Below are 15,222 nucleotides of genomic sequence, written 5' to 3'. Positions count from 1 at the left end.
ACGGTGGTGACAACACTCAGGGTCCTGGATCTTCCCTATTTCTGCAGGATTTCACAGCAATGGCAATCTTTGAGCTTTGGTGTTCTGAAACAAAACAAGAGGAAAAAGAAAGTCAAGCTKCATATCAAATTGTGCATTTATTTAACTGGCTTGGATACTTTCTCCAAGGAAAATCCTGTAAGAGCAGAGACCTTGACTTGATGATCTGAAAGTTGTGTTTGTATTTCAAACTGAGATCCAGCTCRTCTTGCAAGACATCTACTGTGTAGGCAGGAAATGGGAAGTTTCTCATGTTTTTTCAGCTCAAGAAAGTAGAAGGAAGCACAATCGTTTGCCATTTTGCAGGTATCTTATTTTTGTTCTGCCAGAAACCTGTACCACTGAAATTACTGCTGCATAAAAAGTCACAGAAATATCATATTGAGGCATGGTGAGATGCAAGCCTCTTGAGCAAGCTTTCGTTTCTCATATGAGGAGCCCATATGGAGAATGGGGATGTTATGGAAGTCTTTCCTTAAGGTGGAACATGAGAATTCTTGGACACTTTTGACCCACATGGCATATTGGTGATCACTGTCCTAGGCAAATAACCTGCTCTGGAACAGCCCTCCCTGTCACTGCTGAATTCCCAAATAAAAATCCCCTTTCCCATGCGGAGAAGTATGAGCAAGGTCAACTGTCTTTCCATTCACTGTGCACCTTGTGAATACATACAGAGCAATCCTTTGGCATGTGGGAATTTGCTCCAGAGGCCCCTATCACATAGGAGACAAGTTTTTAGACCAGCACCACTACCATAAGCTCACTAGATGTCCATGCACATCCCCTCAATTCCTGGGGATCTTATTTGTCGTCTTGTTGTGAGAGAGAGCCTGGTTAAATTAAAACCAGAGAGCATTAGCACAACTTCAGCACTCCTGCAAGAAGCTGTTGCCACTCTCAATATCATCAAACTCTGACAGAGGAGGGGCTGTGGGTCTGTGGCTCAGCTGAGCTGCTGCAGAACATGGTGCGGATTTTGAAGCTGTAAATGAGCTTTAATCGACATTGACAATTGTGTGCATCCATGTCCTTCCTGCAGAAAGTGTGCAGAAAGTCCTGCAGAAACAAAAGCAGTTAGTCTGGTTAAAAACAAGGYTGTAGAGCAGGCAAAATGGGCTCCAAGAAAGCAAGCTTCCTTTTCCATTAAAACAATTGGCACAATGTAGTTCCATGAAGATTTTCTTTCTTTTCAATGTTATTTTCATTCACTGAGCTCCACGTTACTTGCTAATTAAAAAAAAAAAAAAAAAAAAAATTCAGCAAAGGTTTTCATTTTAAAGGCTTCCTCTGCCTTTTTGGAGAAAGAAGTTTAAAAAAAAAGCACAAGTTGGTAGATTCAGATATATCTCAGTGCAGATCTCCTTCCTACCAGAGATATTTGCTCACTCAGGGGTCATTGTCATTGCAGAGGGGACACAGGGGATATGCAGCCTGTGAGATAGTTCTCTGCTTTACCACTCTAGGAGTTGCCTATCAAAAGCTCAACATCCAAGTTATCCATATCGTCACCCTGAGCTGGATCTGTTTCATTCTGAAGCCAAAGTATCTTCCAGACAGGTCAAAACTGATGTGGCAGAAGTAGTGAATTAAAAGCTTAATTTTTTTTTTTTTTTGGTCCCACACACATTTTGCTCTGAGAGGYCTTACCCAAGGATTGGATTTTTGCCTGTTCTCTGTGTTTTAACTTCATGCATTCAGAACATCATCAAACAGAAGGAGAATTAACAAATCCGTAGTGCACTSGAGTTGAGTGATAACATGCAGAAGCTTCTGGCCATGGCAGCTGCCTTCATTTTGGGAAACAAGAGAACACTTGAATGCCCCCTTGATTAGACATAGTGGAAAACAATTGCATGTGAGCAAAGTGATGAGGGGGGCAAGAGACTGGAACCAGTTCCAGAGAGAAGTTATGGATGCCCCATCATAGGAATGCTCAAAATCAAGTTGGACTTGGCTTTGAACAATCTGATCTGGTGAAAGATATTCCTGCCCACAGTCAGGGGCTTGGACTAGATCTCTAAAGGTCTCTTACAACCCAAACCATTCTATGATTCCATGATGAAGTGATGAGTTGGAGCCTGGGGTCCAGGTTGTTTTCTAAAGCTCTGATTGAAAAACTTCAGGAGGAAAGAAAGGTGCTGAAAGAAAGGTGCTTCTTTCTTGTAAGAAAGAAGAAAACCACCAACATTCAGCTCCGTAGACAAACAGAAGGGTGCTTTCTGTGAAACTGCAATAAAAAAAAAAGAAATAAAGCATGAAACTTTGGGTGGAAGGATTCAAACCCAGAGACAATGCATGTTCCTGGTGGTCTCTTAGTATGCTGAGACAGAAAAAAGTGCTTTACATACTTGGACAATAACGTACTTCTCAGTTTTTCTTCCTAGTAGAACCACTTTGCAATTTTGTTCCATTCCTTGGATGAAAAGAAGCAGCTACCCAGGYGATTCAGCCCAAGCTACAGTCCACAGCCCTGGTTTCCTTGTGCACAACAGCAGCAGGGAGGTGATTGCTCCAGTGCTGCTTCCCGGCTGTCCTGAAGATGAGGAGTGGGTAATGAAGCAGAATAAACCAACATGGAGAATATTATCATCAGTACACAGCAAATGAGTCACACAATGTCCCAGGTATTTGAGTGCAGAGGTTTTCTCTGCTGGATAATTTGAATGAAGCATATTATATTTCATTGTATCTGTAGAAAACACTTTTTCTCCAGTAACATTTTTAGATTACTTGTTCTTCCTCATGCATTTGTTTGCACTAAATGCAAAGAAAATCTATATGTTCAGCTATCTCTTTTTATACTGCTGAGTGTAGACATAAGTTCTTTCAGATAGGGMTATTATTGTTATTTAACTGCTGGGTGCATTTTGGGGCCGGTCTGATGTTGAATTGTAATAAAACACGATGATAATATGTTGGGAGGGCACTTACTGAAATTGCTTTCTAGGTGTTGTCAACCACTTTTGTTTACCAAAYAGACTATAAATTAGAGGTGGTAATTAAAAATTTGAAGTTTTCTGAATGTACTTTTCAAGGACATAAGGGTATTCCATAAATACCCTTAAATTTACTCCCCATAAAATCTACAGTGCTTAGTCGCAAGGATGACAAACATGTGTGACTYAAGTGATCTATGATATTCTAAAGCAGCAAATCACGAAGCTGTGGCAGTCAGTAACGGTTATCAGGTGACAAAGAAAGATGGATCAAAACATTTTATACAAAACATGTACATTATAAGTGACAAGTGCTAATAAATATCACCCATTTTAATGCAAATAAGCATCACATTAATAAACATCATATTCCAGTGAGAAGTCCTTCATATTTCAAATACAGTCTGTCTTCCTTGCCGCTGTCTCAGGCTGAGAGCCTRTGGATCTTAAATCATCAAAGTTTCAACCTCTCAGTCAGGATCAGTTTTTGAMCATGCCTTACCACAGCATGGTGTCCTTGCCCACCTACAGTCTCTACTGTAGCTGAAAAAAGGGAAGCAAAAAAAGGGAAAGCAAGGGAAAAAAATGGTGATGGAGACCCATCTTCCAGCTCCTACCTTCAGGAGATCTGTGCATGGAGTTGGATAATTCCTATCCTCATTCTCTGAAGGTCTGGGRTATGGAGAGGTTTGTCCTAACTTTCTGTTGGGAAGTTAGTGTAAATGGTTAAATTTACATGATGGGATAGTGGTTTGGGTGGCCGTAAGGAAAAGGGCTGGGTGCGTATCGCAGGGGCTGCAGGGGAGAAGATACCTCACAGCCACACTCCATGGTGAAATGCTGCCCAAGAATCATCAAACAAGATTCAGTTAGCTCAGGGTTCAGCCTCACCCCAGTCAATGTCCTGCTTGGTCCCCTGCTTGAAAAAGGGAATTTAATATTTCACACACAAACCAGTGATGCTGTAGCTGGGGATGGAGCGAGCCCTGGCACAGGGACAGCAGGGTGAGAGGATCTGCCCTGGCTGGGCAGGGAGGACAGCTCTTTTCTCCCACACAGGGCTGACAGTCACCTTTCCCTTTTCTCGGTTTGGTCCTCATCATCACCTTTGGCACTGGAGTGTCTGGTCTAATGTACCACAAGGCATCTTTCTCAGGTTGGGAGCATGGCTGTCCATGGGACAACAAAGACCACCATGGGAACTCCTCTGCCATATCCCTTGCACTGCTCCGCAGAACTCCTTCCCTGGCCAATGAACCGTTTGTGTCTCCAATTGCAGCACTGAAGCATGTGCATTCCCCCCCAGACCTGTCAGCTGCTCTCGGTGGGAGGACTGCACAGTGCAATCAGCATCTCAGAAAGAACCCGAGGCCAACCCTTGTGGGAGATAAAGGAAAGTCTCACAGAAAAATCCTGCGTGTGGGAAGGGCTCCAGCTGCAGGTCATGTGACTGGGGAAGGAGCTGTGATTGGCTACAGATCAGAGATGTGATTGGATGGRGGGGCTCATGGGCGGCAGCTCTGCATGGCAAACAGCCAATCTGCGTTTAGCCAGCCTAAATTCGGAATATAAAAAGGCACAGTTTTTTGAAAATAAAGGATTTTCTTCAAAGCAGCAAGAAGAGTCTGTGCTCTGTTCCCACAGTGCTACAGAAACTGGCAGAGGCTCTGTCAACCGGGCGTGATGCCGTGACCCACTGGGAGAGCTGCTGTCTGCTCATGGCTGCAGCCCTCACGCCTGGCCTGGCCTTGCTGGGGCTGGTGACCTTGCTGCCCAATGGCTGCACCTTTGGGCTCCTGCACAGGCTGTCTGCGCCTTGCAAGCCCCAGTGATAAATCTTCCMTGGGATCAGTCTCCAGCAGCCCGGGCTGCTGCCATTCCTGCTCAGCCTCCCAGCAGAGCTGGCCCTGTGACGTTCGTGGTGCCCATGGGGCCCACAGTGCCATGGGGAGCACACACTGGGGCTGGGCAACTTGGCAAGAGTCCTGCCAGCCCCCACAGCCAGGACAGCACTGCAGCCTGCCTGGCACGGCAAGGCACAGAGCCAGGAGCATGCTGGCTGCTGCCATTTGGCCTCCCTCACGCTCCCTTGGAAATGCACCCAGGGATTYGCAAGGACTTCATCAGCCTTCTGTGGAGAGGGAGTGGAGCTTCCTCCTTTGCTTTCTTTGAAATAAAACTCAAGCCTTATTCCATACCCTCTCTGCCTTCCCCAACACTTCTAATACTTACAATTAATTATTTTTCTGTTTCATTTTTGTAAAACACAAATGTTTCTCAGGGAGAGATATCTGACAGCTCTTACCTAGAGGGTGCTATATAATCCTAAAAGTAGGAAAAAAATAGAAATAAAAGGAGAAAAAAAATCAAAGATATTTGGCTGTCACCAGAAACCCCTGAGTATTTGATCTCCATAAAAAAAATGTTAAAATGAAGTGGAAAACCCAGAAAAGGGTAATGGAAAGACAGGTGTAAAATTAGGCCTGGTGCAGCCTGCAGTGAACCAGCTGAGTCTCGAACATCATGACGAGGTGGGCTGAGTGCTCCTGAGTGCTGCTGCAGGGACAGGGAGGGCAACTTCTTGCAAGGCTGTTTTTAGGTCACAAACACTTTGAAATTAGTATTTTTGCCCCCATCAATAAGCGAAACATAAAAAAGGCAAAAGGCATCTTGTCAATCTCCTTAAGTAGAAAACATGCTTTCAAGTATATTTGATGGTGATATGAGACGCAGCTGCCAGTCGAGGCAGCAGCAGCCCAAACACGCTATTCTTAGGCTTGGAAAGCATAAGTAGGTCAAGTTACAATTAGTTCTTGTAAACACCATTTCCACTAAAGTCAGAACTCAATATGAGCTTGGAAATCTGCAGTATGTTGAATCAGCAGGATAAAACGGATGGGGCTGGTTAGAGCATGGTGCTAATAGTGCCAAGGTCATGGGCTCAATCCCCCTATGGTCCACTCCCTTTGGAGTTGGATGTGATAGTCCTGCTGGGTCCCTTACAACTTAGGCTGTTCTGTGATTCTGTGGGTTCGTTTAGCCTCCAAATACCTGTACTTTTTGTTCATCCCCATTTTTACCAAATTTGGTTTTGCTCCATATGCTATCAGTGGCCGGAGACTTCTCCCTGGCCAGGGAGGTACCATGAGCCCCCTGAAGGTCTGGCAGATACAAAACAGCAGTACAATTTAGGGATGCTTTTTTATTTACATACCCTGGGGTAAAGCTAAACAATTAATGAGATTAAAAAAGAAGTTGGAACTTGTCAAGTGCTTGGTGATTGCTGATAAAAACATGGCATGCATTACCGGGCTGATTCCAGAGTCACAGTGCCACTGCCTTGTTTGCTGGAGCTGAGAGGGATGCACAGGTTGTGCCAGTCCACAYGGGTGCCTGACTCCTGGAATGCAGTTCTTCAGTCATTCCTGTCCTTGGCCAAGGCCAGCCAACCAGGAGCCTTGGAAGCAGGTGAGAGTGACCATTTCCAGGCCATGCCTGCTGAATGTATATTTCAGATCCCATTCTTTACTGGCTGCACCAAGGGCTTCCCGGGTAGTGGGGCATCAACAGTGACTGGAGGCACAGCAGGAGGCAGAATTCTCTGGAGCAGGGCTTCCCAAGATATCCTGGAGGAGTTACCATTGCTATTCTCTGAATTTCTATGCCTTTTGGAGCTATTCAGATCTGGTTGACACAACCCTGAGCAGTGGTGGCTGCTTTTGTTAAAATGCTGGCTGGAATGGAGGCATGAGGAGCAGCAGAGGTGGTGCCCTGCAGAGCAGTGTCTGCAGTGCTGTAGGACACCTCAGCAGGGTCCTGGCTTCCCCAAAGCCACTGCTCTCTCCTCTGCCTGTGCTCTTGCCTCTCTTTCTTTCTGGGATGGAAACATTTTGACATGGATGAAGTTAATTTGTAGGCTAAAAAGAAGGTTTGGTGTAAAATGTGGGTAGTAAATCCAGTGTAGACTTTAATCCTGCATTTTCTTTTCGTTGTTGCTGTTTTTGTCTGCTTTTATCCAGTTTTTGGGTCTGGCATTACAAATTTGTTTCCACTCTATTCCACACAAGTATTACATTACAGCTCCGGGACCTACTTCACATCCAATTGAACACTGCCTAATTATAGCTCAAGATGGCTTGTAAATAGACACAGCATCTTTTCCAAATCACRTTCCTCCCCATCCTTTTCATTACAAAGGCAGATGGGCTGCAGTTATTTACAGCCACCTTGATGGAGGAACCAAGACCAGAACATCTTTATCAGCATTGAGCTCATTCTGGTGATGAAAAAGAATCCATGCTTGATTGCAGACAATGAGAAAGAAAGATTTAMACTGAAAGAAGGTTTTCAGATAAGTCTGAGAACAGGACAACGTCTGGAGACTGATCAGTGAGCTCTTGACAGAAAGAATGAGGCTTAACTGAACCTGAAATGAAAGAGGGATGTCTTMATTGTGAGTCTGAGCCCTTTCTCTGATACTGCAACCGAGCCAGTGGACTGATTAAAATTCTGAAATGTTTGGGATCCCATTATCAATCAAAAGACAGGTTAAATCTTTTGGAACTTGCCTTTAATACTGGTATAAATGTACCAAGTCTTGTGATTCGTAGTGATTTTCACTGTATCTTTGAAGTYCCCCTTGGAGCTCCAGCATGAGGAAGCATATTAGCAAACAGGAATACTCCACTTAAACTGAAAATCGTATGTACATATACTGTAGTTAGAAGTGCTTGGAAATAAGAGCCCTGAGGTGCAAAGCCATCAGGCAAATGACCTCCTAACCCAGCAATTTGTGTTTCACCTTTCAGATAAAATGTTCTGGTYTCCAGGTCCTAATTCAAATGGCACCAACAGTATCACCTTTAAGTTCATAAGTACCCTGTGGCAATACTGCAGCTTTTAATGTGGGAATAAAACTGTGCTTACATATTAGTTGACACAAGATGCAGCTACAGCTTGGGTAGGTCCTGCCTACGTAACTGAATATATCTTTCACTGTATCGTCCACGCTACTTGAGACCACTGATGGCAGTATTTGGAAGACTGGCAAATCATACCAACTTAACTTTAAAATTAAATTGTCCGCTAAATTTATTCATTAGCAACACACCCGCAAATGGGTATTTCTTACACCATATTAAGCATTGCCACTGCACAGAGAAAAGTCTTAGTCCCTGACAGTCATAAATTAGCTGTGAGTATATGACACCACAGAGATAACAGCTTGTACTGCTGGCTAYGGACTTGATCATTCATGATCGCTGAGGTCCTGAGAGTTCATCGGTAGAGAACTCAGAGCACCAGTGGTCTCTTTCTTCTCTGATTTTCCTTGTTGAAGCCTCATGTTTTCATGCTATTGACCCGCTCCAAGCAGGGGCAGAAGGTCTCCTCTGTTCCTGATGTCACTTTTCTTTTGTCTTGCCATTAGTTCTTCTTGTCCCATCTATTGCTATGCCCTGGAGCTTCTCTTCTGCTCTCTCTGGCAACTTTTTTTACTGGTGCCTCCGATGTGCAACTACAGCTGTCTTTGCCCCTCTGATGATTACTTTTCTCACATACTTTTGAAAATATGTGCCTACCAATGCCATCACAATGGTACAAAATACTTGCATGCAGTTGGTAATCATSCTATTTTGGCATCCAGGTTGAAGGCAGGTTATCAGTGCATGTGTCTGCTATAGGTCAGGCCTCTGTTTTAGCTACACTGCACTGATAATCAGTAACCCAACCAACACTCCATCTGCAAGGACATGCACTTCTGTAACTGAAGTGTTAAAGAACGTGGTAGTGAAGTACACATCACAGCAATTAAAAGAATCCCGAAAACCCAAAACAGAATCAAAATAACCAGATTAACAAAAACCAGCAGGGGCTAAATCGGATAGAAACCATTATCATAATTTTGTGKTGATATGTTCAATCTCCTGCTTCTGGCAAGGTCAGCCTGGCTGCAGGACTTTTGAGGCTCTTTGAGGATTCCTGGGAGCCTTTTCTCTTTATGTCTTTATGGAGTACTTTGCCCTCAGAGGGAGCACTTTCGTTGACTTGTGACATTCTCCTGGAGGCTTCCAGAAGGTACCACTGCTACAACAGGCAAAACGGTGGTCCAAAGGGCAACACCTTCCTTTACTGACCCACCATTAGGATGAGACTCAGAGCAAAGAATGACATTGAAGACTTGTGGGAAAATGACCAGTGATCCCAAAATGAAACCTGTCAGTGGTAATGATCATTGGGATCTGAAGAGAGACTGAGACAGAGCTGAATTACCCCAGATCCAATGTATCCCTTCAAACGATCCCAGCCAAGCAACACCGTGTTCCTGTACATTGCCCACACTCCTCATGCTCCAACGTTTGGCTCCAGGGTCTGAACAGGGAGCATGGGTTGGCATCACGTCTCACTCAAAGGTCTCCAGAGGTGCCACCTGGTTCTCTTGGAGCCAATCTAGTATTCTCTGCACCTGGGTCCTCACACCTTCAGGGGCAGGGTCCATCACTAAATTCAATGGTGGCACTGGTAACTACTGTGACAGCTGCTTGTCTGGAGTATAATGAGAAATGACTGCAGTGTTCACATGGGACATTACAGACCTGGGGTCCGTTCCCTCAGCCCAGGGAACACCGGTTTGCTTCTCCCAACACAGCTTGTGGGRGCTATTTTTCACCCAGGGCTGTAAAATGTGGCATTCAAGGCTCATGGGATGATAGGGACTTGGGTTAGGGGGAATGGGGGTGACAGGACAGTAACTGAGGTACAAAGTGTCCTTAACCTGGCTTGGCTGAATATGTGGGACCAGACTGCAGGGACACAGGGCCATGATCCCTCACTTCAGCTCTGTGGGCAGAGGCACATGGTGTCACCCTGTTGTACACAGAGTGAGGGTTATGGACCCATCATTACCATTTCATGTAGTGCCTGAATATGTTACTTCTGGCTATGGGAATGGAAAGCTTCTAAAAAGCTGAAACTGGTTCGACTTCAGCTTCATTGGCATTTTCATATTTCCTGGACTACAGAAARCCCCTCTCTTGGTCAAAGTGGCAAAGTCTGAAATGGCTGGAACAAGGTTAGATCTATTTTTTCATTAAGGACATCACCATTTGAATATAACACGCCTGCATGACAATTTGCCCGTGGCCTGATTCAGCAAAGCTCTTCAAGTGCACTCAACTCTGAGTGAGAAGAGCTATTCTGAAATCAGCATCTGACTCACGTACAGCTGAACATGCACTTCAGCACTTGTTGGGATGCTGCATTATGGCTCCTCTCCTCCGGGAGCTCGGCACCCAGCCAAGCTGTGGGTGGAGGGAACGGCCACCCCCACTCCCCGAGCTGCACATTTATTATATTATCACTTTTTTTCCACTAGGCAGAAAAGAGGCTGGGATCTAACAGCCACTGGCACTGGTGAGCTTTTCCTTCCCTGTCCTGGCTCCCTTCARTTCCAAATAGGAGTGTGGCTTTCAGAAGATCCTTAAGTCAAAGTCCCCTCCTGTGGTGTCAGSTGGGCTGCAAGCACCCAGCAAGTTAAATGCACAGCCACATTCCTTCCACTGTACAGCTAAGGCACTTACTTAAACATCCCAAAACACTTTGCTTGTATGTGAAGAGATGTATTTTGCTGGCCCAGTCCACCTACAGGGTTATTTTTCTGTTTCTAATTTTCATTTCATCAGCTGTGTCCATTTTGGGGTTGCCTCTTGGTAGTCAGACAAGGGCTGAAGGTGACAGTGGATTATTTAACCAGTGCCTTCAGTGAGGAGTTATCTAGTCCTCCCAATCCTTCTCCATGCGTTCTCTTGATTTCCATGCCTGGAAGAATAAGAGCACTAAACTTCAGGTGAAACATTATACTGCAGGATCATCACTGTAGAAATAATTAATCCAAGCAAGTCCTTCTGGAATTAGATAATGCCCTGCCAGTCCTTAATGAGGTTTTGAAGCAAGAGCTGACAGGTGTCCTGTGGCAGGGATGGATGCACATTCCAGGGATAGCTGTGGGGGGAACTGTGTAGCCCCAGCCTCATGGCAGCAGGGGCATGATGTTGCCCTGGCCACAGTGTCAACAGCAGGCTCTGGCTGTACATTGTGCCTTGGTTGTTTGAGACCACACAACTCATCCTGGGAAACCTGCCAGGCCTCAAGACTGTGTTGGAACAGGGCTGGTGTGAATACATAGAACTGGGAGCTGTAAATAATATTTCAAATACTGCTGCAGTAAGGACAAATGGCTGAAAAGGAAAACTCTGCTTGAAATTTGGTGTCTGTGAAGATTAGCTTTTGACCCKCCATAAATTACTGGAATCTGTCCTTTGCCTGTCTGCAAACACCAAGACCTTCAGATTATCTTTTCAGAGGAATGGTAAGCTCCAAAGCTCTGGTAAAAAAACCCATAATCACAATAGTAAAGAAGTCACAGTACCAACAGGGAAGAGCAAAAGCAGGGAATCTGTGTTTGGTATGTTTACTTTTGAAAAATAATTTTTGAAATAGACTTTTAAAAAMCCCAACTTTCTTAGATTGTTACAGAAGATATTTAGTGTACATAAATATATATGAACAATACAAATATTTTCAAATGCAAAACTTTGACCAGAAAGACTGATCCGGCTGGGTTTGGGTTGCAATTCTGAGGTAAATTTATTTCAGTGACAATAAAGGGGTTAGTGGCAAATGCTGCATGAACTCCATGCTTCATACATAGATTCTTTTTCCTTTTGCTGAGAGCATCTTGCTCCATGGCCGTGTTCTTTCTGTGCTCAGGAAGCAAGTTTGTATTGGAATAAAATGCTTGTAACAGACAGAGGAGGGTTATTTTGGCATCCTTAATAGTGTCCAGTTATGAAAATATTCCTTCTGATTCTTCTCCATCTCCAAGAACAGCAAAAGAAGTTACTTGTGTAGTTATTTGGACTATGGTAGAAAGAAATGTGAATGTCTTGTGSTCATACATATCTACATGGCTGCTTTTTCTCTATTCATCTCCACCTGAGACTGAAGCAGTTGGCCTGTGAAAGTTGGAGAGGTCAAGCTGTATTAAGTAAACATTCCCCCAGCCCTGCATCACTCTCAGGAATTTCTTCTTGGCTTTTTTGGTCTCTGCAGGTTATCACCAAAGCTGTCCCAGTCCTTTGTAGAGCTGAACTGCAGCAAGACTATTCCTTGAAAGTGCTGCACACACAGGGATCCTTGTGCTCCTGTGAAAGCCTTGGCACCAATCTCGTGATGTTGGCTTGGAAAGCCTCATGGCTTCCTGGGGGGCTGCAGGTTAGACCCTCCCCACAAGAGATGATTGGAACCAAGGCAGACATCTGCCTTATCACCACCTTGCTGCCCAGGGTGACCTGCACTGGTTGCCATCCTATAAAAAGTTCTCCAAAGATGCTGAGTTTGGCCTTTCTCTCCACAAACTGGTGAGGCATCTCAGAAAGATTGACCTTGTCGGGCTGAAGTTGTGCTTTGGCTTTGTGCACCTAAGTCTTCACCATACAGACAAGTGACAAAAAAAAAAAAAAAAAAAATCATCCTGGCTTTGTGTCTATGTCTTTCTCATTTCCTCCTGCCCTGGTTCTCTCCTCTGGGTTTTCCTAGGAATAAAAAAGACTCAGTGCAATAGTTCCATTGTCCATGAACTACTTACAGCAAACAGCTTTCCAGTRTGCCCTTTATCAAACTGAAAGATGATAGCTTGGTTTTTAGTGATCCTCAGCTTTGAAATTCAAAGAAAAGAACTTGCTGTCTATAAAGTAAACAAATAAAGCTTTTGAATAATRAAAAAAACCCCAAACTTCTTTTTTAGTAAGTAATATTTTCAGGCTTTCCTCTTTCTGTCTCTTGAATAAAACATCCAACACTTTTTCAAAGAATTCTTTTTGTCCAAATGAAATAAGCAGACCTGAAAATATTTCCCATTTTTTTGCAATAGCTTGTCCTGCAGGTCCATCCAATTTTCAAAAGAATGTGAAAGGTCCAAGAGGTGGACAGAATAAGTATTGCTTGACCTATAAACATGACAGAGTCTCTATAGATTTCCTGAGGTTTAAAGCAGGCCCTAGAGGGAGGTTGTTGTGCCAGCTGTGCTGTTTCTCCCTGAGCACACTGCAGCTACAATTTGCAGTAAATATTAACTGCTTCCCTACTGCAATTTTCACATTTGTCCTGGAACAAATTAGAGGAAAACTAAGAAATAGTACAGTATTTACAGATCAGATGAATCCGTGCAAATTCYTCACCTCAGTGGACTGTTCTCAGGAAAGGTAGTGAGAAATAAACTRTGAATAATTCCTCCCCAGTCCTACCAACAGGGACATGAGAGAAGAGGCATTTTAAAATCTCACTCAGTGTGTCAATGATTTGCTCCAGGCTTTTTTTGGCTCGAGTAGCTTTTAGCAAAAAGAAAAAAAAAAAAAAAAAAAAAAAAAAAAAAAAAAAAAAAAAAAAAAAAAAAAAAAAAAAAAAAAAAAAAAAAAAAAAAAAAAGTGTGTAAAAAAGACTTTACCAAAAGTTTACAGGGAATGTTCCTAATAGAGAAAGGTGCATACAACCCCAATGTAGCTAATTCAATACTCCTGACATTTTCTGGTAACTGGGATTATGCAGAATGAGGAAATTATGCAGAATGGGAGGGAATTTTGCAGAATGAGTCAGGTAAAAGCCATTGGAACACATGGACCTGCCTCCTCTTACTGCCTTTCCTGACACCGAGCTGGTTTAAGGTTGTAATGTATTAGCTAGGCTGAAAGGCYAGTGAGAAATCAGGGGTTGCCACACTGCTTGCATTAACCTTGTATGTCAGAAACCAGGATATTCCTGTGGTGAAGTGTGCTTCCTGTCAGCAATTCCCACCTGCAGAGCACACTACCCTTTAGAAACACTYGAAATTAGGAGAGTAGCTATTAATGATTTACCTCCTCCACTACACATTGATTAGTGTATCTACAGTGTAAGCAGCAAAATGCCATAAGGTTCCCATAGCTTGGCTTCCTGAAGTTGCCTGACTTGGCTTTGACTTTCACATCACCGTGARATCTTAGCACAGGCTCCATGGGTACTGAGTGATTCCCCAGGGACCCGTCTGCACGCTGCTTCCAAAGGGCACAAATGTGAGTCTTGTCTCTTCCTGCCCTGGGAAGTGGATACCAAACATCACCATGAGAGGCTGGACAGATCCACAGTGCAGCTTAGGAAGGGAACGTTCTTGTGGCCTGCACAGACATRCAAAAGCCAGGGGCAGTCAAACACCTAATGCAGTCCCCAGAGAAGACAAAACAAGCCTGTGTCTTTCCTTCTGAGCYGTGAGACCGGCTTGGGTTTGGCAGCTCTTTCCCTAGGACTGCACTTGTGGTCACGGCTAATCCTGTGCCTGAGTGGCCGTTGGCACAAGGGGATTCTCGACTATTGTGCCTATACATACAAATCCAAGCAGCAGAGGAGAGCCGTGGCTTCCATTCAGAGCTGCTCTTTGCTGCAGGACTGTGACTTTACTCTACTTCTACTGCTTCATTAATCCTAGGAGGTGACATCCTATTAGACCTCCTTATCACATTCCAGAAGTTTTTTTTCAGAAACATTTCATGGACTGCAAGTGGGACAGCTGTTCCCTTGTGACACTGTTAATAACATGCATCCCCTTTGTCAGAGTCCCAGAGTTGCTGCTGCTCCCTTCCCAGGCTCAGTTTAACACTTTGCTTTTTATCTTAACCCAAAAGCACTCAAATGAAGGTCCAACAAGGTGTACCAGTGAGGAGGAATGGAGAGCTGGGCAGGGAACAGGAGCGAGGGCATGTCAGGCTACCGTGAGGCTGACCAGGCGGGCACAATGTTAGTCCTGCACTGCTGTGCCTTTGCTACTGAATAAAACAAACCAGGGCCATCATTTGCCCTGAGAGGGGGAKGTATGGCCCAGCTGCCCTGCACATAACTCTCTGTCCTCTTAAGATGGGGTGATCATATCCAGACTGACTGCAGTGAAGGGCCCCAATGTCACGCTGCTGAAGCCATGCTTGGGCATGGACATCTGTGGGGCTCAGCCTGTGTGTCCTGGGTGGACAAATGGCACCTTTGTGACAAATGGCACCTGTGTGTCCTGGGTGGACAAATGGCACCTTTGTCACTAGTGTGAAGCACAGAGGTGGGGGGTCATCTGTATGGCTAAAGGGAGGATCGCTAAGGTTTTAGAGGGGAGCAGAGCCCTCCACTCCTCCTCCTCCTTTGTACCTGGTCACTTTGCTGAAAAGAGAAG

The sequence above is a fragment of the Malurus melanocephalus genome, unplaced genomic scaffold (assembly GCF_030028575.1).
Source record: "Malurus melanocephalus ecotype Western Australia unplaced genomic scaffold, MMel_1.1 scaffold_172, whole genome shotgun sequence".
Lineage (NCBI taxonomy): Eukaryota > Metazoa > Chordata > Aves > Passeriformes > Maluridae > Malurus > Malurus melanocephalus.
Note: the sequence above shows the minus strand (reverse complement) of the source record.